This window comes from Panthera uncia, assembly GCF_023721935.1.
Source record: "Panthera uncia isolate 11264 chromosome C1 unlocalized genomic scaffold, Puncia_PCG_1.0 HiC_scaffold_3, whole genome shotgun sequence".
Taxonomy (NCBI): domain Eukaryota; kingdom Metazoa; phylum Chordata; class Mammalia; order Carnivora; family Felidae; genus Panthera; species Panthera uncia.
The window spans coordinates 55,695,519-55,721,303 of NW_026057584.1; the positions used below are offsets into that span (position 1 = coordinate 55,695,519).

Here is a 25,785-nt window from a genome sequence, read left to right on the forward strand (position 1 = left end):
GTGTGACTTCTCCTTTCCACCTATATTTAAAAGGTAGGAGGTGGCTAGAAACTTGCTTAAAGAGCCCACTAGTTGCCAAAAATGTTTGCAAATTGTTTCAGTTAATCTTTTTTATTGGTCATAGGTAGGTCTATTATCTCCATTTTAGAGAGTAGGACACTGTGGGTCAGAGAAGCTAAGTAATTTTCCTAAGGTCATATGGCTAATAGTAAGACTGGAAGAGGACTCTGAATCTGAACAGAAACAGAGATAGAGTGAGATAAACGTCTCATTTGGTGAGCCACTCACCCTCATCTCTCTTCATGGCTCTTCTGCACAGACAGTAGAAGTAATAATAGCTTTGGCTGCCCTGGGCCTCTGTGCAGAATTTAGATGCCATCCCATGGAAGCTTTAAATTTCTAATATTTTTTAGAGAAACTTAACAGAAGACCATAGGGGAAGGGAAGAAAAAAGAAGTTCAAACATAGAGGGAGGCAAACCATAAGAGACTCTTAAATACAAAGAACAAACTAAGGGTTGATGGGGGTGGGGGCTTGGGGAGCAGGGAAATAGGTGAGGGGCATTGAGGAGGGCACTTGTTGGGATGAACACTGGGTGTTGTATGTAAGTGATAAATCATGGGAATCTACTCCTGAAGCCAAGACTACACTGTATACACTATATGTTAGCTAATGTGACAAAAATTATATTTTAATTAATTAATTAATTTTTGAGAGAAAGGGTGTGCAAGTGAGTGAGGGGCGGGGGAGGGGGGAAGGGGGGGGAAGAGAATCCCATGAGGGGCCAGAGAGAGAGAGAGAGAGAAAGATGGGGAGAGAGAAGTGGGGCTCACCCAAAGTGAGGCTCAAGTTCACCCAATGCAGGGCTCGAGTTCACCCAATGAGGGGCTTGAACTCACAAACCACAAGATCATGCCCTGAGCTGAAATCAGAGGTTTAACCGAGTAAGCCACCCTGGTGGCCCTGAAGCTTTAAATTTCTGAAATAAAGGCCATAACCTGCCAAGTATATTTGTAGTAAGATGCCTTAAACATTGAAGGTATAATATTGAGTTGCTTCCTTTATTAGCAGTTTTGTAGTGAAAATTCTCCATGAGGAGTCAGTACAGCTCACCATGCATGGTGATGTGGGACACCTGTACCAGAGCTTTCTCTTCTGGTGGCCTCAAGCCTTACAGGCTTATTTTTTGTGCTTTCAAATCTTTCCTCATTTGATTCTTTCAACTTACAGGCAATTCATTTCTTAAAACTCAGAATTGGCTTTCCAAAGTGGTGTGAAATTTAGATGCTAATTATGTTTTATTTAATTTGATGTGTGAGTTAAGGGGTTAAAAGAAGTCACTAACTACTTTCTCAAAAGATATAATAAATCTCTCAGATTGAAGAGCAAAATAGAATAAATTGTAATCAGAATAGTGTATGATATTGGGGTGCCTGGCTGGCTCAGTTGGTAAAGCATGAAACTCTTGATCTCCAGTTTGTGAGTTTGAGCCCCATGTTGGGTGTAGAGTTTACTTAAAAAAATTAGTGTATGACAAGTGTGATGTTTCAAAGGGGCACATACACCCCAGTATTTGTAGCAGCACTATCAACAATAGCCAAAGTATGGTAAGAGCCCAAGTGTCCATCGACAGATGAATGGATAAAGAACATGTGGTATATATATGCAATGGAGTATTACTCAGCAATCAAAAAGAATGAAATTTTGCCCTTTGCAGCAACGTGGATGGAACTAGAGTGTATTATGCTAAGTGAAATTAGGGAAAAACAACTGTATGACCTCACCCATGTGGAATTTAAGATACAAAACAGATGAATAGAAGGGAAGAGAAGCAAAAATAATATAAAAACAGGGAGGGGGATAATATATAAGAGATGCTTAAATGTAGAGAACAAACTGAGGGTTGCTGGATAGGTTGGGGATGGGGGGATGGGCTAAATGGGCAAGGGGCATTAAGGAGGATACTTGTTGGGATGAGTACTGGGTGTTATGTGTAGGGGATGAATCATTGGATTCTACTCCTGAAATCATTATTGTACTGTATGCCAACTAACTTGGATATAAATTAAAAATAGAAAAAAACAAAAAGAAAAAAGTGTATGATACCTTTTCATGCAAGAAAAATGAATGATTTGTAAGAACTCTCCTGAGAAATTAGGTTCAGAGACAGGCTCAATCCTCAACTCCTCCCCTCCTCCCTACTTCTTCATCCACAAGACAAACAAAGCAGGTATTTTGCAATACACAATTTAAAGTGAAGCTATAATTATCACCTAGTAATCTCTCATCATAGAATTCCTAACATCTCCACACCATCCTGCTTTGATAATTCTCTGCTCAAAGTAAATGGCTGCAGTATCAACTGTTGAATGTCAATAATCAATTCCTTGGTAGATTACATAATAGAATAACAAAACAAAAAATTGCTGCCTAACAAACAAAGCCTTTGATCTCTCATTTGGCCACTTGTGCCAAATGCCTGTATGTCATCTGCAGATAACGAGCAGTGCTGACATGGCAGACAGGAACATTTGGGAATGGCCTCCAGGCCTAAATCCAGCAGAACCAGTCTCCTGCTCTCAACTACCTACAGAAAAATCTGCACCTTCATGATTTTCTTGGGACAACTCCCCCTTCTGGACCATGTTATGGCTTCCTGGGACTCCCAGGAAACAGCTTGTGCAAACAGCTTGGAGCACACATCAGAGCCTGCGGTGTCCCCACTAGGTTCTTTGGTTGGTCTAATAATTAAATTGACAGGACAGATGAACAGGAGAGGGATTTAATTTCAAACATTAAGGAGCCCATAAAAATATGAGACTCCCTGAAGTGACCAAAGCAGGTAAACTTTATACTTTTTAAGCAAAGGAATAATTATTTGCGAAGAACTGACAAAAGGATTTGGGCTTGGGGTGGCAAATAAATGAGGGGCAATATATAGCCTTCTTGGCCCTGAATTCTCTGTCTCTGGTGATAAGGATGCTTTCTACCCTTCAGGTGCAGGGAGGGTAGCCTTCACTGGAGTTTTTATTTCCTACTTTCAGGGGGACAAAGGGTCCTTCCTGTACCAGCTGTTTCTTAAGTAACTTTAGTTCAAAATAATATGTTGAGGCACCTAGGTGGCTCAGTCTGGTAAGCGTCCAACTCTTGATTTCAGCTCAGGTCATGGTCTCACGGTTTGTGAGTTCGAGCCCCCGATCGGACATTGTACAGGCCGTGCAGAGCCTGCCTGGGATTCTCTCTCTTTCCCTTTCTTTCCGTTCCTCCCTCACTTGTGTATTATAAAAAAAACACAATAAAGTTTAAAAAAATAATCAATATGTCAAAGTGGCAGTGTGGGGCGACCCACACTGACTCTCACCATTCCTTCTCATTGGCTGACTACCTTGTGGCACTGCTTTCCCATACAGCCCACGTGTACGTTGCTTCCCATTCCTCCCTGCCTCTCCTCCATCTCACTGCCCTGGGTTTCTACCTACCACATAAAGCAAGAGCACTTAGTCTCCTTTACACTTTGTTGTCTAGTAAATTGGGCTTACACATAAGCCCACTATATGAACCAGAAAAAATAAAATTCTGGATGTATGTAAGGTACAAAAGCAAGTGGCTCTAGGAATAACTGATAAAAACCTATTTTTATGCTAATATCTTCAAATTGCATACATAATAAATCATTGTTACAATATGAATTTAGAGGCATTCTAGTGCTTGGATGTAAATTTCATCTTTCAGAGTCCTGAGATTCTTTGTTATATCCTAGTTAATTAAGAATTTATTGAAAATCATGTATATGTGCAGCACTATGTAAAGCTTTGGAAATGCTAAAAAGGGCCCAAGACACCTTCTTTGTCCTCATAATATAGTTAGAACAGGGAGACAATATAGAAGTACTGATTTGTGTGGCCTAAAGTGCCTCAGAGAAGTGAGGAAATTGTTGATGGTCTCAAGGATCTTGGAAAATTTCATGATGGAGATGTAAGGGTTCTGCATCCAATTCCAACGTGGAAGAGGGGTTTCCCCACACCAACAGGCAATTCTTGGGCACCAGCTGCGCTACAATTCAATTCAATGCTGACACTATCTACTCTGAGACAGCATCAGATTCCACAGATTAAAAGCTCAGTCTTGCAAGACTGCCTCCCACTCCCTTTAGACATGAGTTGCAGGCCCAAATTGTCACTTGTGCTTCTGATGGGCCAACTACAGATCGGAGAGGTTCCAGAGCCCAGGGAAACATTTTGCTTACCAGATTAGTGGTTTATTATAAAATGATGAAACTCAGGAACAGCCAGATGGAAGAGATGCATAGGGCAAGACATGGGGAAAGGGGAAAGGTTAAGGAGCTTCCAAGCCCCCTCTGGGTGTGCTGTTTTCCCAGTACCTCCATGGGTTCACCAACATGGAGGTTCTCTGAACACCATCTTTTCGGGTTTTTATGGAGGCTTCATTAGGCATGATTGATTATATCACTGGCCATTTACTCAATCTCCAGACCCTCTCCCCTCCACAGAGGCAGGGTCGGGGACTGAAAGTTCCAACTCTCTAATCACAAGGTTGCTCTCCTGGCAACCTGCCCCCATTCTTCAGTGCTTTCCAAAAGTCACCTCATTAATATAAGACATCTTTATTGCTTTCATCACTTAGGAAATTCCCAGGGTTTGAGGATCTGTGTAACAGAAACAGGGATGAAGGCCAAATATACATCTCTAGTGATAAATAACAACATCACAAGATGAAACTTTTGAATGGTATTTTTAAAAAATATTTATTTTGAGAGAGAGAGAGAGAGAGAGAACAAGCAGGGGAGGTGCAGAGAGAGAATCCCAGGCAGGCTCTGTGCTGCCAGTGCAGAGCCCTATGTGAGGCTTGAATTCATGAACCTCGAAATCATGACCTGAACCGAAATCAAGAATTGGACACTTGGGGCACCTGGCTCAGTCGGTTAAGCCTCCGACTTCAGCTCAGGTCATGATTTCACAGTTTGCAGGTTCAAGCCCTGTGTTGGGCTCTGGGCTGACTGCTTGGAGCCTGGAACCTGCTTCAGGTTCTCTGTTTCTTTCTCTGTCTCTCTCTGCCTCTCTTCCACTTGTGTGCTGTCTCTCTCTCTCTCTCACAAATAAAAATAAACATTTAAAAAAAAAGAATTGGACACTCAACTGACTGAGCCACCCAGGTGCCCCACTGAATGGCATTGTTAAGGATGAATAATATCTGAATGGGTAGAGAGGAGAAAGAAAGGTGCTTCTGGGTGCACTCACTATCCCTGCATTCTTTTTAACACCCCAGGGCGTTGTAGACTGCTTGAATCTTACCAGTGAAACACACATTCATCCATAATATAAAAAAATTAATGGTTTGACAATTTTCTCAAAACAACAACAAACAAAACAAAGCTGAGTCTAAACCTCAAATCTGAGGGTGCCTGGCTGGCTCAGTAGGTAGAGCATGTGATTTTTATCTCAGAGTTGTGAGTTCGAGCCCCATGTCAGGTGTAGAGATTACATAAAAATAAAATCTTTAATTAATAATAAAATAAACTTCAAATCTGGGTCTTCAAGCAAATTCTCAAAAGGGCCCTCTCAATTTTGTTGATAAAAATAAGCACTCTTGATGAAGGGTCCCTTACTGATAACTTAGATGTTTAAGAGTAGGTAAATTAATAACTGTGTATGGTGACAGATGGCAACTATACTTATTGTGGTGAGCATTTATCTGTGTACATAAAGGTTGAATCACTATGTCATATACCTGAATCTAACATAAGTCAACTATACTTTGATTAAAAATTTTGTTATTTTATGTTAAGTAGCCTCTATGCCCTGCATGGAGCCCAATGTGGGGCTTGAACTCATGATCCTGAGATCAAGATCTGAGCTGAGATCAAGAGTGGGATGCTTAACCCACTGAGCCACCCAGCCACCCCTCAATTAAAAATTTTTTAAAAAGAAAAGAAATTCATGCATATTAAATAGAATAGTCAGAATATAGGATTGTTTATACAAGAGTGAAAATAGATAATACTTCACTTTAATATTGAATTATGGGATATCCTGGAAATAAGTGACTTAATCTCATTGACAAATGATTATCTAGGCCCATATTTAACATTCAAGTATGTGACCTATAAAGTGTTGTTGATCTGGGAGTAAAATTCAAGAATTTAATTTTACTTGAGGACAGTTTGTTAGTTGAGAACTCACAATTCAGCATAAAAACTCCTACTTAAATTTAAATAATTGAATTCAATATAATTGTTAAACTTAAAGAGCAATTTATGAAGGAAAGGAAGATAGATAATTAGGAAAAATTCCTAAAGAAAAACCCTTGTTAAGGGGACAGATTATGTTCTCAACTGTTAGCCACAAATTTCTCCTCTCTCTTTCTTTGAGTGATACTAAAATTTCAAAAATTCAGTATATGAAATACATACTGGTGAGCCAATATGATGAACAAATTTGCTTCAAAATATTCCAGGAGAAAAAAAGTTGGGAGAAGAGCAGACAGGAGGAACAATGAGAGGTGACAGGTCATCAAGCTTCATTATGCCTTCTCTCCTATGTATTTGTAATTTTTATAATATGAATTATTTTATAAAATCCATGTATTTTCAGCAGATGACAATTGATGAATTAAATCTTAAAAATTGTTTTAAAAATGTTTATTTTTGAGAGAGAGGGAGAGAAAGCACAAGTGGGGGACAGGCAGAGGGAGGGGGACAGAGGCTCCTAAGCAGGCTGACAGAAGAGAGCCAGATGTGGGGCTCAAACTCACGAACTGTGAGATCATGACCTGAGTCAAAGTCGGATTAACCAACTGAGCCACCCAGGTGCCCAATGGCAGGAATTAAATCTAAATTTTTTTCCTCTTTTTCAAGGTGTTTATAAATATACGTTGTCAGAAAGAAAACCATAGACCAAGGGACACCTGGTGTCTCAGTTGTTTAAGTGTCCGACTTTGGCTCAGGTCATGATCTCACGGTTTGTGAGTTCAAGCCCCACATCAGGCTCTGTGCTGGCAGCTCAGAGCCTGGAGCCTGCTTTGGATTCTGTGTCCCCTTCTCTCTGTTCCTCTCCTGCTCATGCTCTGTCTCTGTCTCTCAAAAATAAACATTAAAAAAACAACAACAAAAACACACCACAGGCCCAAAATGGAGTCATATATTATACTAGGCCACATCAACAAACTGGGGCATAATACTTAGCCTAATTGTAACCTTCCCAGAAATGCAGTCTTAACCAGTCAGTCAGGAAAGTCAGTCAGGAATTTTCTGATCAGCACCAGGGAGGTAATCTGTCACATGGGCTCTCTCCATACCCCAAAGGAAGATGAGGTAATCTGTATAATAAGACCCCCCCCCCTCCCCTTCCCCATAAGGAAAAGTGACCTTGCTTGAAACAATCATTTCTTTTTTTTTTGGCTTGATAACTTTCTTGCCCCACCCTCATTCCTATAAAAACCTTCCTTTTTGTATAGCTCTTCAGAGCTCCTTTGTACTTGTTAGATGGGATGCTGCCTGATTTATGAATCATTTAAGAAAGCCAATTAGATCTCACATTTACTCAATTGGATTTTTGTTTTTAATGCATCAATTATTTCATTTCAGCTAACTGTATTGTTATTAGGGGTGAATAAGGCAGAGGAGGGGATAGACTAGTCAGGAGTGATGGGGCAGAGTTGTTGGATATATGTAAGGAAAACAAACACCTTCTGAGGAAGTTTACAAGATTTAGTAACTGCTTAAAGAAAGAAAGTAGGGGGACATCTGGGTGGTTCAGTCAGTTAAGCATCTGACTCTTAGTTTCGGCTCAGGTCATGATCTCTTGGTTTGTGAGATCAAGTGCCGTGTCAGGCTCTGCTTTGACAGTATGGAACCTACTTGGGATTCTCTCTCTGCCCCTCCCCCACTTACTCTCTATTCACTCTCTCAAAAATAAACATTAAAAAAAAAAAAAAAAGAATAAGGTAAGAGTTGAGTTTCTTAAACTGAGTGGATGATGACAGTACCACTAACTCCTCAGGCTATAAGGGTAAGGTAGGAGTCAGAAGGGATAAAGAAAGCTATAAAGAGAGTTGTTTGGCTGGGCTGATTTTGAGGCATCTAACAGATATTCTGCTCCAGGAACATGTTTCAGTTTTTTACCTTGAATTAAAATACCCCAATCCTTTTGATAGGTACTACATCTTGGTATTTTCAGAGGTAGTCTTCCCTTAAATGGGTTTGTCTGCATAGTCTCCTATGGGCAGCCTCAGGAAGATTCTGGAACCTCCTTGGCTAGCATCATGTTGCTGAGAAAATGTTGTTTTCAGGATTAAGAAATTAAACAGTTAATTTATGTTTAATCTCAAAAACACACATAAGAACTACCAAATCTTAAGCACCCGGGTAATAGGTAGTGGGGTGCTTGACAATGATTCATTATCATTTCCTCCCAGCTCAGTGAAAATTGCTGTCTCCTCATTGTGGTTTGAGTAATTTGACCAAAGTTTAATTACTAAACACAGGCAAAGTCCAAATAAAACTTCATGTTTTTATTCTTTGTTCTTTTGCTTTATTTTTTTTTTTAATAAATCTCCATAGCATTTATAAAATAATAACAACATATCTGAACCAGTAGCATGTTCCTGCGGGTAGTGTTTCTCAGCTGAGCTCCAGGTAACAGACCAGAACCAGAGCTCCCTCCCTTTCCTATTGTACCTTCACCAGGTTCTTTCATTAATGGAGTATTGTCCCTGCTTCTTTCTTTTCAGTTCACTGGTCCATAGCTTCCAGGTTAAACAAAGAAATTTCAGTAGATCATTTTTATATATCTATTTATGTATGTTAGCTTCCTCTTCACTGCATTCCAGGACAAATTTCTACCACTAACCAGGCACCTTTTCTGTGAGATTTTTGTGAATATTTGGCTTGTTATTATTGGATAAAACACAAAATGTGACTTCAGATTAATTTCCTTTTTTAGTCTTTATCCAATTTTCCACAAACTACTTCACTCCTAACTTAAAGGGATCACTCCTAAAATAAAGATAGTCTTCTTTTTTCTTTTTTTTTTTTTTTAACCTTTGCATTTGTTTTGCCTCAGGTACTTTTAAGACTGCTGGCTAAGGGTTCAATCAAATTTAAGGAAGATTAGATTGTTTTGAGGTTGGACAATTCTGTTCTCAAACTTGCTTTGAGATTTTATCATCTGATTGACCACATGAAAGAATATAATGAGAAAAGAGCTAGGAATCTGAATCAGGCTAACAATTGATCTCGTGTCATGGGAAAGAGAGGTGAGCATGACCTTTAACACGCAGTAAATCTGCTCAAGTGTAAACTTGGCCTAATTTGATGTGTTGGGCTCTGACCAATCAACAACATTTTTCTTTGGGGATTGGTTTACGCAAAAGTGAGAAAAGAAATTTGAAGAAGGGAAGAGAGACCTCAACTTTCATAAACCTAAGGAAACAGAATACAATAAGGTTTTGGCGAGTGAAAGCCTACAGGTGACAGTATTTGGGATAAAGTTGGAATGACAGGCCTGGGAAGGGCAATGTAACGGGGTTCCTGCATGTCAAGAAGAAGCTTGAAGAAGAGGATCTCTGGTAGGAAGGGGTTCTTGAAGGGAGAAAATGGGTTCTCAAAGATCAGTGTTACCTACAATTTTACCTAGGCTAGGTCCTAAAACACTCATTATCTTTGGCTTAAATCATACCAATTTAAGATCTGCATTACTCCACTGACATTTGAATCAATAAAGTAAAATATTCAGGAAACAAAATGCAGAGTAGATTATATTACACTTTTTTACTTGATGCCTTAACTTTTAAGAACCAAGATACTGGAATGCTTGAAGGTAAACTTAAAAAAATGTTTTTAATGTTTATTTATTTTTCAGAGAGAGAGACAGAGTGCGAGCAGGGGAGAGGCTGAGAAAGAGGGAGACACAGAATCTGAAGCAGGCTCTCAGGCTCCGAGCTGTCAGCACAGAACCCCATGCGGGGCTTGAACTCACAAACCCCAAGATCATGACCTGAGCCGAAGTCAGATGCTTAATGGAATGAGCCACCCAGGTGCCCCTTGAAGGTAAACTTTTAAAGGAGAAATGCAAATGGTGTGGGGGTAAATGAACATTTTCATACATGATTTACTCTAAGGTATTAGCCGATCAAACAAGTATTTCTTGGGGCACTGTGCTGACAGCTCAGAGCCTGGAACCTACTCCAGATTCTGTATATGTCTCTCTCCCTCTGCCCCTCCCCTGCTCCACTCCATCTCTTTCTCAAAAATAAATACACATTAAAACACACACACACACACACACACACACACACACACACACACACAAATATTTCTTGAGTAAACAAGGTGGGTATATGGATCACACTCTATGTTAATTCTTGCCTCAATAATGATTCTGTGCTAATGATCTTTTTTTTTTTGTAAATGCTTACAAGTCATCTATTTAATTGTGCTGTTGACCTTTGTCCAGGATAGTATTAAAATCATACATCTTTGTATTGATCCTCTATTAATTTTGTTCTCTTCACACTCTCGATCTATCTGCTCTTAATCTGTCATTTTATTTAAAGATCTGATTTTAAAGCAAGTAATTTCTTCTTTTCAAACACCATTTGAAAATTATCTGAGGAGTATGTTTTTTAATTCAAATTCAGGAAAATTAGATTTAATTGCAAAACTGATAACATTTTGAAAATGGGATATCTTTTGGAAACTGAGAATTTTAATTTTGAACTTGCTGACATATGAACCAATAAAAATGTTCCTAGAAACATCCATGGTGCTAAAATATCATTTAAAAAAGTTATACATAATTTTCATGCAAATATATAAAGAAGATATATCAAAATTTCATCAACTCATTAATTAATGAGGGAACCAGTAAGAGAGTAAGATCAATTCAAAGGATAATTTGAAGAACAAATTCTTATCAATAAATATCAGTATTATATTGCTAAATATATACACACATATAGTCAGGAATGTTGAAATGATTTGATCAATAAATACAAAACTGGTTAATATCCCATAGCCAATAAAATAGAATGTTTGCTTTTTCCCTGGTCATCTACCATAGAACTTTACCAAGGCTGAACATCTGGGAAACAGATGCCCTACAACATTCTTCCTTCAGTAACATTTCATGAAATGTGCTTAGGATAGATCACAATGACAAAGGACAAATATGCGTAGTTTGAAGAAAGCCTGTAGCCTAGGCTTCGTAGGCTTCCAGACTATGAAGTACTCTACTAGGAGAATGTCTTTCCTTATCCTTGAAAATCACTCAGCATCACCCTTTCCCTTTCAGTGAACCTTTTCTTTGTCCCATTCCTACTGCATTTTGTAAGAATGTAGGCTTGCTTTTTTGGTTCAATTAAGGTGTTAAGTAGTACACTTACATTTCTTGGAAAACATATTTTTGGCTTATCAAGAGCCTTCATTGCCTTAATGCAAAGAAGTTACAAGTGCAGAGATTTCAGGCAGGATGGAAAGTGGGGTGGCAGCTAAGTTTTGTCTTTTGTTCAACAGATATTTCCTGAGAATCTAGTAAGGGCAACACACTGTATTAGGGGCCATGAAATCAGTTGCACAAGACTTGGTCCTTCCTTTCACAGTTTGGAAAGTGAAAAAAAAAAAAAATCTACACAAATAACTATAATGTAAAACATGTCCTTCAACATTGTAAATTTTTTAAAGTTTTTATATATTGTTTTTAATAATCTGTACACCCAACATGGGGCTTGAGCTCATAACTCCTAGATCACGAGTCGCACGTTCCACTGACTGAGCCAGCCAGGCCCCCCATATGAATTTTTTTAATAATAGAAATGATGGGTGATCAATGGAGAAAATTGTGAACAAAAGAAAAGTAGAAAAACATTATCCAGAGTTCTACCACCCAAACATAACCATTATTAATATTTTAGAGGAATTTATTTTAGTTCATTTTTTTTGATGGTCACCTTTTACCTTTCTTTTTCCTTTTTTTAAAAAATTGTTTTGCATACTTGCCATCTTACAAATACAATTTTACATCTTCTAAAAAAATTAGTATTATATTTTAAGTCCTTTGCATGGTTTCACAGATATCTGTTAGTTTTGTGTTTATCCCATAGCTTATATTTTGAGAACTGCTTCTCTCTTGCTCTGAGTGATTAGGGTTGGCCAAACAGAGTAACCCACTTCTCAGGAAATATAGACTGGTCTAGGAATGAGCTTGTGACCTATGTAAGCAGGACCAACACTGTTTTGGGAGATTGATATGAATGCTCAGAGAGAGAGAGGTATCTGAACTATCAGGGCCCATATTCCCCAGCACATGCAGAAATTCTACCTAAATAAACCTAGTAAAGAAAGGGACAGGGCGGGGGGGGAGAGAGAAGGACAGAGGATGACAGATCAGAGAACACTGTTTGAGCATCTGGATATTGGCATACTAAAGCTAGCCAGGAACTGGAACTTGTTGTGAGCAAAAATATTCTCCTTATTTGTTTAAAATAAGTGAGGTGAGGTTTCTGCCACTTGCCACCAAAAAATTCTGACCATATACATGTGATTATGTAGTCTTAACCATCATTCAAAAAATATCTGGTTTCTATGCAAAGACTTTATTTCCAGCAAGGGTAATAAATGTGGCCAAAACAGAAAAGGTTCCATACTAGGGTTTGTGAAGTGTTCTCCCATTTTATTTCCATATTCTCCTTTACTCCCTCCCTCCCTTCCTTTTATTCTCTTTCCCTGTTTATTCTCACTAAACAAACATTTATTAATTGATTATTTTTTGTATGCTAGCCACAGTGCTAAGTGCTGAATATACAACAGTGAATAAAACACACTTGGTCCCTGACTTCTTGGAGTTTATGAACTCACAGACTTCCTTTTTCTTGCATTGTGTGACATTGTACTGGACAGCATTGGCACTGTAGTGTTGTTCCATGTTCTATTTTCAGGCAGAAATGAAACTGCTCTTTTTTAACAGCATATCATAGTAATATGTTAGTGCTATTTGAAAAAATCTCTTGTGATCCTGAGATAACTACAAAATAACTATATAGATATTGACCGGTATAACTCAAATAATAACTAGAAGCCTTTGAAAGTGACAAATGCTATATATATGACGCTATATAATCTGTTGACTTGTTTGCCTTTGAAATATACGAGCCTTAAGTTGTCCTTGTTTTTTGACTAGACACCAAATTAATATATATGTATATATATATGTACAATAGTAATAAAATCAGTGCACAGAGAAATGTCACAGGTACATTATGTCTGGTGAGTGGAAATAAGTAAAATGAATGTCATTTATAGAAGATTTCCCCAAGTTTTTTGCATTTGCCCCTAGAACAATATATAATTCTTTCAAAATGTTTTGACTAAAATAAAAGGTGTTAACCTCCCCTGATAAAAACTCTTGTAATATTTTTAGAATGAAATAGATAAAAGCATGTGAATAAGATGATGATAAATGTATTTGGAAGAAGCAAACTTTGGAACTGAATCCATCACAGAAAAGTTCTCTTGGAAGTGAAGGTAGACCACCTCTCCCACACAAGAGTGCAGCAGGCTTTAGAGCGTTTGGCTTTCCTGCCAGGAGGCTGCACTTCCCAAAGTGCTCAGGGATACAGCTTCTCGGCATTCCAGGCAAGATCTCTGTACAACGATAGCAGAGACATGTGGGGAGGAAGGTTCGGAGGTGGTTCTAACTTCGCAGAAACTGACTTCCCTCATCATGTCAGGAGAAGGATGGTGGTTCTGATAATTGGGCTTAGCACGGCAACAGAAGTGCATGGCTCAGGTGTGTGTCCTGTCACTATGTCCTCTCTGGAAGGGATGGCCATCAAAGCCACCCTCTAAAGGGTCAGTGGGGTATAGCCCAGATTCTGAACCAAGGGAAGGCTGTCCTGTCTAGACACAGCACATTAATTATGTTAAAAAAATTTTTTTAACGTTTATTTTTGAGAGAGACAGAGAGGGAACAGGGGACGGTCAGAGAGAAAGAGAGACACAGAATTTGAAGCAGGCTTCAGGCTCCAAGCTGTCAGCACAGAGCCTGACACAGGGCTCGAACCCACGAACTGTGAGATCATGACCCAAGCCGAAGTCAGATGCTTAACCGGCTGAGGCACCCAGGCGCCTCTAATTATTTTTAAATAGATGAAAGCCAATCTTATCTTATGTTTCAAATCTGACACTGATGATTTTCCACATTAGAATCATATTATATATTTATGTATTTATTTTTTTAAGTAGGCTCCACACCATGGAGCCCAATGTGGGGCCTGAACTCATGATCCTGAGATCAAGACCTGAACTGAGATCTAGAGTTGGATACTTAACAGACTGAGCCACCCAGGTGCCCCAAGACAGAGAGCTTTAAAAGTCTTGATGTCCAGGCTGTACCCCTGACCTATTCAGTCATAATCTTTGGGGGTAGAACCTGGGCATCAAAAGTTTTAAAAATTCCCTTGGATGATTCCAATTGTCCAAGTGGTAACAATTAGCTTTTCTTTTTTAAGCCTATTGGCTTTGCTTACTTTAGAAATGTTGACTAAAGAAATAGTCTTGTTATAAAGTGGCACTTGCTTGGAGGATCCCAGGGAGAAGAACAATCATGGGGATCCTTATGAAGATCTCATTATATCATTTTTATTCCTCTTGTTGTTATATTTGTCCTATATTCTCACTTTTCACCCTTAGGACTTGCTTTCATGCGGCCACTGGATCACTCTGTGTGTGTGTGTGTGTGTGTGTGTGTGTGTGTGTGTGTGTATGTATGTAAACAGAACAAATTAATTTGGGGGATAGTGCTACCTTTACTTGCCTTAGGTTGTTTTGTTTTTCCAACAAAACAGGATAAAATGGGAGGTCCAAAGTTTGAACTGGGACCACAGTTGTTCCCAGAGACCCATGCTTTTCCACCAACCAGTGAGGGGAAGAGAGTGAAAAGAGTGTTGAGATCACCTTGCCAACCAGGAGTTTTCTGACAGAAATGCAAAGTAGGAGGTGCCTGGGTGGCTCAGTCAGTTAAATTTCTAACTCTTGATTTTGGCTCAGGTCATGATTTCAAGGTTTTTGGTTCAAGTCCCATGTTGGGCTCTGTGTTGACAGCATGGAGCCTGCTTGGGATTCTCTGTTTCCCTCTCTACCTGCCCTGAGTACTCTCTCTGTCTCTGTCTCTCTCAAAAATAAATGAATAAACTTAAAAGAAAAGAAATGCAAAGTAGGTTAAGTTACTAAAGGGGCTTTATTCCACCCCCTATACTAGGAATTAGGTAAAGTTTCTTACTGTACCTTAAGACTGTCCTGATAATGCCATTACCTTCAAACACTCTCAAAAGAGGACACCTGGGTGGCTCAGTAGGTTAAAACCCCCATGACTTTGGCTCAAGCTCAGGCTCAGGTCATGATCTCCCAGTCCGTGGGTTTGAACCCCTCATCCGGCTCTGTGCTGACAGCTCAGAGCCTGGAGCCTGCTTCAGATTCTGTATCTCCCTCTCTCTCTGCCCCTCTCCCCTCATGCTCTGTCTCCCTCAAAAGTAAATAAACATTTAAAAACAAAAAACACCTTCAAAAGAGGAGCTAGTTAAAAGCAAAGTATTTATCACCAATCAACTAAAGATAATTCCTTTAAATATTCTACTTCAGAGCCAGCAGGCCTTTAATCCAACATTCCCTTGCTTCCAACTCCACTCCTTGCCCAATACACACATGGATGTTACAAAAAATTCACATAGTCTTTTTAAAAAAATGTTTATTTATTTATTTGGGGGGGGACGTGGGTGGGGGGGAGGAGCAGAAAGAGAAGGAGAGAGAATCCCAGGCAGGCTCCAAGCTGTCAGTGTGGAGCCCAACTCGGGGCTCAGTCTTAGGAAACATAAGATCACAACCTGAGTGGAAATTAAGAGTTGGACACTTAACTGACTGAACCCCAGGAACCCCAGACATTCACATATTCAAACTAAACATTTGTAATTATGATTTAGAGAGTCCATGGAAGTTCAGTTAACTATCATTGACTTTCATTATTTTCATGGGACTTTTAAAAGTCCCATGGGACTTTGATTGATTGTTTTTTTAGTTATCTCTACACTCAACATGGAGCTTGAACTTACAGCCCCAAGATCAAGGGTCGCATGCTCTTTCAACTGAGCCAGCCAGGTGCCCCTCCATGGGACTTCTTTATTTCAGTGTAGAGTAAAAGAGGAAACCTGGATTTTCATAGTAGAGAAATCTAGATTTGAATCTCTGCCACTTACTCTATGGCCAATTTTTTTAACTTTTCAGTGCCTCAGTTTCTTTGTCTATAAAATAGGTAGAGTTACTGTAGGAATAGTACAAATATATGCGATGTTTTTGGTATATGGTATGAAATCAGTATTTAATATTGAAGTTTTAATTATTTTTTTAAGTTCATTTATTTATTTTGAGACCAAGAAAGTGTGAGTGGAGGAGGGGCAGGGAGAGAGAAGGAGAGAGAGAATCCCAAGCAGGCTCTGCACTGTCAGCTGGGAGCCTGATTCAGGGGTGGAACCCATGAACCATAAGACCATGACCTGAGCCAAAGTTAGAAGCTTAACCCACTGAGCCACCCAGGCGCCCCAAAATTTTAATTATATTTGTTGTTGTTTTTTTTAAATTTTTAACATTTATTTATTTTTTGAGAGGAAGACAGATTGCAACTGGGGGAGGAGCAGAGAGAGGGGAGACACAGAATCTGAAGCAGGCTCCAGGCTCTGAGCTGTCCGCACAGAGCCTGATGCAGGGCTAGAACCCATGAGCTGTGGGATCATGACCTGAGCCAAAGTCCAACGCTTAACCAACGGAGCCACCCAGGTTCTCCTAATTATGTTTTTTAAAGGAATCTCTACACCTGATGTGGGGCTCGAGCTCACGACCTTGAAGTCAGGAGTCAGTTGCTCTAGCAACTGAGCCACCCAGGCACCTCCGTTTTGTGTGTGTGTGTGTGTGTGTGTGTGTGTGTGTGTGTGTGTGTGTTTAAGTGTGAGGGTTTTTCTCTATCGTGCATTCTCCAGTAATAACTTGTGACCACTGAGTTCTCACCCTTGACTGTAAACTCCATGAAACCAGGAACTCTATCATTTAATCTACTGCCTGGAATAGAGAAGGTCATCAATAAATATTTGCTGAATGCATATATGTTTCTCTTGTACAATATGCTCAAAATGTCATGTGAGCAAATGCCTTTACTATGACATAAGAGAACTTCAGGACACATTTTAGTGATGAATGAAGTAAATTGTAAAAACAATTCTCATGTTACTCTCTTGAAAACATTAACTTGTTGTTCCCCATTTTGTTCTGTTCTTCTTTTTTAGTGCTACAGCATAGGATTGTGGGTGTGGGCTCTGCAACCACAGCGCAACACTCCCTGGTTTCAAATCCAGACTACATTACTGAGTAGCTGTGCAGAAATAAATTAACCATTGTGTTTCTCAATTTTCTCATGTGTAGAATGGTTATAATAGTAACACCTATCTCACAGAGCTCTTTGTTGATGGTTAAATGAGCTAATACTTGAATGTACTTAGAATAGCGCCTGGCACACACTACGAGTATTAGCTCTTCTAGCTCCTTCCCTGGGCCAGCCTATGCTAGTTATCCTATCCTATTCTGAGATCTAGGATGAATGGTCTCTCTTGTGGCCTTCTGGTTTCTGGAGAAGCGGGCAAAGTCCTGGCTTTGCTCTCGTTCACCAGATTTGCCCTCCAGTTTTGATTCTGTTCTTTCCGCAGCCATGTGACTGGCATGTGGGCAGCACATCCAGAGCTCTGGGTGCTGGAATCGCTCTCCGACACTTCCTGGTTATGAGCAGTTTCCTAGTGGTGAGTTTCCTGTCAGGAAGCGATCTCTCTGTCCTCTCCTGCCTATCTCCTTCCCGGAGCTCTTCTCTCCTAAATTAGTATATTCTATATCCTGTCCTATGATTTCTCCTGAAAGTCTTTTGCCCTTCACAACTCCCTCTCCCCAAGTTCTCAAGCCACCTAGCCTGATCTAGATGATATATCTGTATCCCTTCTCCACTTTCCTTTCCCAAGTCACCGCCCCTCCCTCCAGGGACACAGTGTAGTCCCCTCTGGGGAATGTTCTCTTCGTCTCAGACAAGTCTGTGGGTGTATGCAAGGTATTTGAATGTTGCCTAGAATAAGAAAAGATCACCCACCTCCCTGACTGCAAAAAACAACAATAAATGAGGACAACCCAGGGCTCTTGAATAGCAGAACCAATTTCCAGAGCCTCCGTACCTAGCAGTGCCTAGCTCTTAGTAGGGCCTCCATAAAGGTGTGTGGAACACTGAACTGGCTCAGCCTCCAGGCCAGGCCACAGTCTGGAAAGGACAGCCTTCTAGCGCTCTTGACTTCACTTAATTCTGGGGATCAGGCCCCACCCTGTTTGGTTAACTTGACCTGTACCTGTGAGAAACTGCAAATATTTCACTGTAGGTTCCTACCATATCTGAGGAAATGTTTATTTCCTGTCCACTGCTAGCATAATCCAGCAATATTTAAAAAAAAAAAATAGGGTAGCTAGAGAGAGCCATGAAAAGAAGGAAAAAAATGAGTGGTCACTTGCTCACCAGAAAGCAAACACATAAAAAGAAGGAAGAAATATGGTTATTGCTAACAAGTGGCACAAACTCCCAGTTCCTCCTTTTATGCTTCTGTCCATAGGCAGCTGTCTCCCGTGGCCTTCTCTTACTGGGCGTCTCTCTCACATGACCATCACTGACTGATGTGACTCTGGGCTCTCTGAGACAGAAACACCAGGAAGGTGATTTGCTTCTGGCCTTCCCTCTAGACTCCCCCACATCAAAAGGCCCATATCTGCTAAGTCTGAGACTGGGAGGGGAAGAGATTGAGATGTTCTCCCCTTCTGTACAGATTCCTCATTCAATCTGGCTGATTTTTTTTTTTTTTTTTTTTGGAGAGAGATAGTGAAGGAGAGGGAGGATGGGGAATCGGTTGAGAGAATTTGAGAGAAAAAGATAAGGAAAAGGAGAGGGAGGGAAAGTGGGAGTTACATCATATCTGTGCATCTGACTTTTAGAATTTTTAAGAGCAAATTTTTGTGTGTCCTCCTTAGAATTCCGTACGATGTGAAATTTGAGACAAGATGTATATAAAGTGTATATTTGGAAGGTCATACGATGAAGATCAAAGGTTATTTAAATGAGGGGAGGGAGTTGTCTCTTGGTGGTTACTAAATCTCTACTGTGTATTTTTAGAGCTTTCATTGAATCTTAAGATAAGGTGAGGAAAACAGGATTTCTTAAGTATTGATAAGTGGCAATTTAACAATCTTTGTGATAACCATCAAAAAGTTTCCTTGAACAAAGTTATCTTGTTAAGAGTTTTCAAACTGTGCCCTTGGGTGTTAAGGGAGAGGGAACTGAATGGTGGGGTTGGCACCGGGGTGTCTGAGGCATGCTGCCCACTGGCAAGGATTCGGTGCATCTCTTAAAAGTCTTCATTCGTGATAGCCAAGGTGGGAGCATTTATACCACAGAAAGCAGCATTTATACCTCCAAATCAGTGTTTCTCAGAGAGCCCCTTGTTAAACGTTTACCAGCACACCCCTGCTTTTATTTGTATTTGTAGATAATGTCTGTGTAAAATACAGCTTTTGAAAAAGTGTTTGGCCTGAAGCAAGTTTGAACATGCTTCCCCTCAATTGGGGTTTTCTCTTCCTTTCTGAGTAAAATGCATAGTGAATATTATCCACATTTTCCTCAACTTGTGCTAGGGTTAAGTCCTGATAAAGCCATCAGAAGTCAAAAGTACATATAGTGCACCCGATCTACTGATCATCACAGTTTAGCCACACCTACCTTATAACCGTGCTCAGAACAGTTAGATTGGCTTACAGATGGGCAAAATCCTGTAACACAAAGCCTATTTGATAACAAAACAGTTGACTGTATGATGAAATTTATTGAATACTGTGCTGAAGGTGAACACCAGAATGTTTGTATGGGTGCAGAGTGGTTCTGTACAAGTGTCCATTGTTTACCCCATCCCTCACCGATGGATGGCGGGGCCAACTGGGAGCTGGGGCTGCTGCTGCCCAGTGTCACGAGGGTCACGGGAGAGTCGCGTGCTGCATATCCCTAGACCAGGAAGAGATTGAAATCAAAATTGGAAGTTCGGTTTCTACTAAACCATGCACCATGCATGGTAAAGTAAAAAAACCATTAAGTCAAACCACTGTAAGCTGGGGGCCATCTGTAATTTGAAGAACTATTAATCATTTTATTATTTTTATACCACTTTTTTTCAGAGATCACAGTGATTTTATTTTGCTAAAACTATAGCAGTTATATGGCATACCTTGAGGTTTCTAATAAATCTGCATAAAATGACTGCATCAGGTACTTAAAAATGTTTTAAGATAAATCAAAAGAAAGAAGATCTTTGGTTGTGGGCTTGGGGTTTAGTAAATGTAGCCTTTATGGGGTTAGTCAGCTGAGTAAATTACAGAAATGGATGTGTTCCAGAAAATTGCCACTCCTTTATGTTTTATGTGCCAGGGAGCAGTATTAATATTTCTTTAAGTTCTGATTAACATTTTTGTTCTTTTTGGATTATGGTATTGGAATACTGTATTGATTTCTTCCCTACTACTTTTGACTTCCTGGCTGTTTTTTCCTTGCATGTTTTTTTTGTAGTGGCTCCTTAAACTTGCACTTTGAGAACTTTGATGGTCAAGCCCATGAACAAGAAACGTTGGTGATTTAAGCCTTAGATCACTTTCCTCAGGTCTCCCCCCACTCCTCTCAGTGCTCCTTTCTCAGGCTTTGTTGGGTCAAATTTCGGGTCACTATTCAGGCTATTTTTTACTTTGGTCTCTTATCCCAGGAGGCTAGCTGGCTTAAGGGATGAAAGATGCCAAGATCTGAGTTGAGCTTAAGGGAAGGGAGGGAACTCATTTTGAGTTAAGCCTAAACCATGTGCTTGGTCTATAATCAGAGAGCTCGGCCTTGGGGTTTTAGGTGTGTATGGTTCTTTGACTTCCTTTTCTCATCACTTTTAAACATCTTCCCCAGGGCCTGTGGAGAGAAGATGTGGTTGTACCATGCAGGAACTGGGTACTTTGGAGTCCTTTGGCTTCGTAGCATGCCCATTATTCCAATGAGGGTCTCCAGTTGTGGTTGTCTGGTTTTGAACTGCTGTTACCTGCCCTGAACCTCTCCGTGGCCAGGCTCTAATGAAGACCATCTTTTTCTGATGTATACAAAGGTACCCTTAAGGCTTGTTTTCTGATCTAATAGCAAATCCTGTGTAAGCTAGCAACAGTGACGATCCCATTGGGTATACAGATTCTGACCCTGTGTCCCAGTTTCCTAGGACTGAAAAACAATCAAAAGAGTTATTTTGAGTGCTCACTTTGGCAGCACATACACTAAAATTGGACTGATACAGAGAGAGTTAGCATGATTAGTGCTTGCCAGTGGCTGGGATGGGGGTGGGTGAAATGGGCAAAGGGAGTCAAAAAGTACAAACTTCCCATTATAAAATAAATAAGTTGGGGATGTAATGTACAGCATGGTGACTAGAGCTAATAATACTGTATTGCATATTTAAAAGTTGTTCACAAGTTAAATCTTAAAAATTCTCATCATAAGAAAAAAAATTCTATAACTATGGATGGTGCTGGATGTTAACCTGACTTCTGTGATCATTTTGCGGTATATACAAATATCCAATCATTATGTTGTACACTTGAAACTAAGATAATGTTGTGTGTCATTTATACCTTAATCATAAAAAAAAAAAAAAAGAATTACTTTGACAGGGGAAGATAAGTCAGTCCTTAGTCACGCAAATAAGACTTTTGCTCTTCCCTGAAAATGGAGTTCTTCTGCTGGAAGCCTTTTGTGCATCTCACACATATGGCCTCTTCCTCCTACTAATTTGCCAGACTTGTCTGGATCTGTTTGAATTGAAGTAGCAGACCCAGTTTGAGTGCATTGCCAGAGGTCCCTCAGGCTTCTGCAAGGCCTGCCCCACCAGTTTGACAAACATGCTCAGGCATACTTGAACTCCACCATGGACAATAGATTTCCCGCTATACAAATAAAGCAGGGGAGCAGGAAAAGAAATGGTGGTCAAGGAAGGAGAATGAAAGGGCATGACCTGGTGCTGCTGCCTGCCTTAGGTCCTCTTTTGATTTGCATTTTGGTGGTTAATTCGGCAATAAAAATTGCTGTACACCCACTTGCCTGCCTTTCTTCTCTCCACATCTTAGACCATAAACTCTTTAGGGGTCCGGCTCCTTCCTGGCTTAGGTGTAGTGTTTACCAAAAATGCTTAGGAAACTTTTGACAATTAAAAAAAATTTTTTTTTTTTCCTACACAAGGAGGAGTGACCAAAAATGAACTTAGATGTGAAACTGAAGCAAACAAAAAAAAGCTTTTCACTTTGCTTTGAACTGAGGACTTTGTTAAAGGAGCAAGGCTCTTTCTGCATTGATATAATTCTACTGCAGCCAGTTTCACCAGGTCTGTCCAATGACTGTCGTAGGCCTGGATCAGCTGTGCTGTGTATACAACATGGCATCACTAATTCTCGCTGCTAGCTTCGGCTCAGACACAATGGAAAACAACTCCCCAAAGTTAGATTTAATCATCTGGATTGATTTTTCTTTAGTTCCAATCTTTGCAAGAAACAATGAATGTACAGCCAAACTCACTGTCCTTGTATCTTGTATTTCTGGGTTTGGTAGTGAAATATCATATAGATAATATAATATCAATACATACATAAGATAATACATACATATGTACAAATAATATAAATTTGTTTTTTGTGATTTTTAGAAAAGATTTTATTTACTTTATTTTTTTTTAAGTTTATTTATTTGGGGGGGTAGGGGCAGAGAGAGGAGAGAGAGAATTACAAGCCCAATGTGGGGCTCGAATCCATGAACCATGAGATCATGACCTGAGCCAAAATCAAGAGTCAGATGCTAACTGCAATGCTGACTGAGCCACCCAGCTGCTGCTTTAAAATTTTATTTATTTTTATTTTTTATTTTTCTAAAGTTTTTAATATTTACTTTTGAGAGAGAGAGAGAGCGAGAGAGCAAGCAATCGGGAGAAACAGAGAGAGAGAGAGAGACAGAATCCAAAGCAGGCTCCAGGGTTTGAGCCATCCACCCAGAGCCTACTGTGGGTCTCGAACTCACAAACCTGGAGATCATGACCTGAGCCGAAGTCGGACACACAACTGACTGAGCCACCCAGGCATCCCCTAAGATTTTATTTTTAAGTAATGTCTACACCCACCGTAGGGCTCGAACTACAGTCCTGAGATCCAGAGTCACATGCTCTACCGACTGCCAGCCAGGCGCCCCCAGTGTTTCTTTAAAAGTAGCCAGATAAACAAGTGCATGGAATTAATACAAATAGTATCATTTCAAATCTTGTTGAAGGTTATAAATGAAGATTCTGGTCTCAGAATCTCTTACCAACAAAGATGTTGGGGAAGGAAAAAAACCTTTCCTCAACAGCAAAATAAATTCGGGTGGCCTCAACCTCTCATTATCCACATTGATCAATCTTCTGATTACTTCTGCATTTTTATAAAAAATGGTTGTGAATGGGGCTGTGCTGTCCTATCACCAGTCTTGTTTACAAAAGGACTTTTTAAGAGTGAAGGGCAGAGTGGCAGAACCCTGTATCCTCTTATGTAGAGAAACGGTCCATGAGTTTTGGCTGAGCCTCAGGTAACTTTCATCTCCCCCCCTTCCCTTGCAGTTCTAGGCGTAGCCCTGCGACCAAGTTCTGGCCAAGGGGGATCTGAGTGGAAGGGAGACCTCTTCCAGGAGCTTCCTGCTGCTTGGAATTTTAGAACATGAGCACATGATTATGCTCGCCTGAACAGCAAGACAGAGGAACTTGGGTCCCTAAAACCATACACCACTATATTAGTTCTGTCCTTCCCACCCCAACTTTTATGTGAGCAAGAAACTTAACCTGTGGCTTCACACAACAAAAGTTTATTTCTTTTTTTTCAACGTTTTTTTATTTATTTATTTATTTTTGGGACAGAGAGAGACAGAGCATGAACGGGGGAGGGGCAGAGAGAGAGGGAGACACAGAATCGGAAACAGGCTCCAGGCTCCGAGCCATCAGCCCAGAGCCTGACGCGGGGCTCGAACTCACGGACCGCGAGATCGTGACCTGGCTGAAGCCGGACGCTTAACCGGCTGCGCCACCCAGGCGCCCCAAAAGTTTATTTCTTGATCACACCACTCATCCCATGCTGGTCAGCAAGGGCATCTGCTCATCGAGGGCACTGAGAGACCTGGGCTGAAGCATTCCATCTCAATCAGTGCTTCCACTAGTGTAGAGCCAGGCAAAGGAATGTCATGAATTGTATGCTCTTAAAGCCCCCACCTGAAAAACACACGTTTTCGCACATGTGAAAACACACGTGTCACTTTGTTGGCTAATGCAAGTCACATCACAATGCCTAGCCTCAAAGAGGGTAGGGAAGTACAATCCTACTATGTGCCCCAATAGGAGAACTAGAATGTGTCAGCTATCCTAATGAGTACTATAATTTCTGTCTTGCTTAAGCCACTGTTATTTTGGGTTTTCAGCTACTTGCAGCTTCACTGATTCCCAACCAATACAGGAATGATCACATTAATGCTGTAATCAGTAGGGAGTGTTGGTCTCAGTCTCTGGAGTTCCCAGGAAACATGCTTTCGTATATTTCATAGTAAGATAATAATAGTAGATAAAAGCAATCATAGGTGTTGCGGACACACAGTTAACTGCAGTATTTGAGTAGTTTAGGAATGTATTCTGATCTGCTGTAAGTAAGATCATGTCTGTCTGCCGCTGCCCCCGCCCCCCCCGAATGTAGAAACCATCTGCGGTAGAAGGCTGACATAAATATTTATTTCTTTAAACCAGACCTATTGTGCAGCTCAGGCATTAAATCTGTAATCCAGAGCATTTATTTACTGTGTGTCACCTAGAAGTAGGCACAGTTCATTAAAAACAACAACAAAAAAATCACGTTAGTCTCATGGATAAAAATTCTACAGACTATGGACAGAGGAAGTCTTTCCTGTTACTGCAGAGCAAGCCCACGCACAGAATGGACCACTCTTGCTCTCTTACAGTCTCATTCTTGAGCAGGAAAGCAGAGCTGTATCAGATATGAATCTGAAGGACAAAAGCAGCTCTGGAGACACCAAGCAATAGCCTATGTTACAGGTTTAACACACTCCTTTAATTTCATTGGAAAAAATAATGAAACTGGAGAAAAGTATTTATGGAACTGGAGGAGAGCATATTTTGCTGGTTTTACTTTATGTTTGAAGTTTTGGGTATGGCTCTGCCCATAAATACTGAAATGCCTAGCATAAAGAACGCAGCCTGGGGCATACCCCATAAAACTTACAGTGCAATTAAATGAGCAATTTCCACTGGAAATAAAACGGGCATGTTGAGTGGAATATGAATTAAACTGTGCATAGGACTCAGGCTTGCACTAGGAACCTTCTGGTTTCAGTAGCAACTGATGCAGTCCATCTATAGGTCAAGGCCAGTAAGTAACAAAAGACAACTGCGGTTAGCATGAAGATCAAGGCATTCCCAATTGTGGTTAATGTAGTCCCCCTGTCATTATGTCTCTTGGAGAGGCCCAGCAAAATCATGACTGATAACAAAGGAGTAAATCCGACCCTCCATTACACTGCGGACACACTGAGCTCCTCGGTTGTATTTGCTGTGCAGAATTTTTGA

The 25,785-nt window shown here is 40.3% G+C and overlaps 1 long non-coding RNA gene across 1 annotated transcript in view; it reads left to right on the forward strand.

Moving 5' to 3' along the window:
• LOC125911815 (uncharacterized) overlaps nucleotides 1–22,352 on the forward strand; it is a 41,787-nt gene extending 19,435 nt beyond the window's left edge. Inside the window, exons 3-4 of the long non-coding RNA XR_007454468.1 lie at nucleotides 9,879–10,066; nucleotides 21,069–22,352. This is a non-coding gene — a long non-coding RNA (uncharacterized LOC125911815). The remainder of the gene's footprint in view (nucleotides 1–9,878; nucleotides 10,067–21,068) is intronic.
• The last annotated feature ends 3,433 nt before the right edge of the window (nucleotides 22,353–25,785 follow it).